Source organism: Tupaia chinensis, unplaced genomic scaffold (assembly GCF_000334495.1).
Source record: "Tupaia chinensis unplaced genomic scaffold, TupChi_1.0 Scaffold145747_1, whole genome shotgun sequence".
NCBI classification, from domain to species: Eukaryota; Metazoa; Chordata; class Mammalia; order Scandentia; family Tupaiidae; genus Tupaia; species Tupaia belangeri.
The window spans coordinates 7750-10067 of NW_006205605.1; the positions used below are offsets into that span (position 1 = coordinate 7750).

Here is a 2318-nt window from a genome sequence, read left to right on the forward strand (position 1 = left end):
ACCGGCGAGGGGCCCGCCCGCGTCCCAGGTCAGGATCCTCTGGCTCCCCACGGACTGCGGGGTCGCCCCTATTCGGGTCCCAGCTTCACCGGGAACTGCGGGACCCGCTGAGACCCTCAGTCTCAAAGAGCCCGCAGAAACCTGTGGGTTTCCTTTCAGTTTAGGCCGAAATCCGCGGGAATGGTCAGGAGTGGGGACTGCGGGGGCGGAGCCGACAAGGTCAGGACTAAAGGGGTGTCCACCTTGGGGTCAGGTCCAGGGTCTCTCACCCTCCGAGCATGTGTGGCCGATGTGGAGCCAAAGGGGCGCCTCCTCCGTGGGTACAGTCAGGACGTCTAGGATGGCAGGACTACACTGCCCTGAAGGAGGACCTGCGCTCCTGGACCAGGGCTGACCCTGCGGCCCAGATCTCCCAGCTCAAGTGGGAGGCAGCTGCTTGGGAGACCCAGTCAGGCCTACCTGGAGGTGTGTGTGTGCAGTGCCTGGGCACCCACCTGGAGAACAGGAAGGAGATGCTTCAGCACACAGGTATGAGGGCCACCGGGGTGCCTGGGTCTCCTGTCCTGCTGGGGCTGCTGTCCCACACGGAGGGGAAGAAAGTGGGGTTTGGTTGGCAGCTGTGTGAGACCTACACAGGTGGCTGGAAAATCAGCTCAGGACATCTGTGTGTGCCCCAAATCCAGGGAGGAGATGGTGGAGGAGGAATGCCTTGTGGCCATCCCCCTGGGAGTGATTTCTCACTTTCCCTCTCGTTGTCTCTGTATCTCTCGCACCCTGGCAAGCGCATGCCCTATGGCAAAAACATAAAAACAAGACAAAAATAAGCAAACAAACAAAAATAAACGGAGAGAGAGAAAGAAAGAAACAAGAAGGAAAGAAACCGGAATTGACACCAAAATAAGGAAGCCCCTCACTTCTGTCCGGGAGAGTCCTCCTGGTTTTCAGATCTTGCACCAGAGACTGTCTCGTCCAGAGCCCCCTCCTCTCAGACAGTGAAGGGTCAGTCTCTGGGAATACACTGGGGATGGTCCTGAAGTTACCGTCAGCAGGGCACAGGGACTCTGGTTGCGGTTGTGTCCACCTGGACCATTCAGGCCTTGATCTCGCCACCACCCACCCACCCCCCTCAAATGAGTGGGAGCTGACTCCAGTTACTCTGAGTCCCCTCTATCCACATCAGGATGAAAAGTCCCTGTTTTCCCCTCAGAGATCTGGATCCTACCTGGAGCTGCTCACCCTGAATCCACAACCTTCTCCAGGAATAGATCACCCCAGACACCTGAGCCCCAGTGCTATTGCCCTGTCCACACTCAGGTGGTCACACAGGGCTGCTTCCTGGGCAGCGAGAGGGGCTGCACCTTGTCTGAATCTCCTGACTCTTTCCTGCAGCTCTCTGAAGGCACACGTGACCCACCACCCCACCTTTGACAGTGAGGCCACCCTGAGGTGCTGGGCCTTGGGCTTCTACCCTGCGGAGATCTCCCTGACCTGGCAGCGGGATGGGGAGGACCAGACCCAGGGCAGGGAGCTGGTGTAGACCAGGCCTGCAGGGGACGGAATCTTCCAGAAGTGGGCGGCCGTGGTGTTGGTGCCTTCTGGAGAGGAGCAGAGATACACGTGCCACGTGCAGCACGAGGGGCTGCCTGAGCCCCTCACCCTGAGATGAGGTAAGGGGAGTGGGCTCAGAGCTTTTTTCAGGGAAAGCAGGAGCCCTTCCTGAGACCTCAGCAGGGTCAGGACTGAGGCCTGGGGGTCAGGGCCCTCACCTCCGCTCTCCTCCCTTCCCAGAGCTGCATCCTCAGTCACCCATTCTCATCGTGGGAATCGTCACTGGCCTGGTTCTCCTTGGAGTTCTGGTCACGGGAGCCATTGTGATCTGGAGGGGGAGCGTGCTTGCCCAGGCTGTGGGCCTCTGTGCTGAGGCTGCTCACTCCTCTGTAAGGTGTGAAAATAAGTCACATGCCTGTCACCTGGTGAAGAGGAGGGGGACCTGGTTCCTAGCAGTCAGAGGTCACAGGGACAGTCCCTGCTGAGGACGGTCCTCCAGGTGGGCTGTTGGTCCACCTCCCTCTCATCTCCATCCTCACATTCTCTGACCCTGCCCTGGGTCTGTAATCACAGTTCTGGAAACTTCTCTGGGGTCCAGGGTTACTGGCTCCGAGGACCCCATGGACCTGTCCCTCACAGGTGTTTTCTCCTCACAGGTGGAAAGAAAGGGCACTACGCTTAGACTGCCCGTGAGTATGAGGGGAGGGTGACCTGACCCCTGGGACAGCACAGCCAGGAGCCCCTGGGGACACCCACCATAGTCCTCCTCT

The 2318-nt window shown here is 59.2% G+C and overlaps 1 pseudogene; it reads left to right on the top strand.

Moving 5' to 3' along the window:
- The first annotated feature begins 180 nt into the window (after positions 1-180).
- Positions 181-2318, top strand: part of LOC102472559 (HLA class I histocompatibility antigen, A-3 alpha chain-like) — a 2521-nt pseudogene continuing 383 nt past the window's right edge.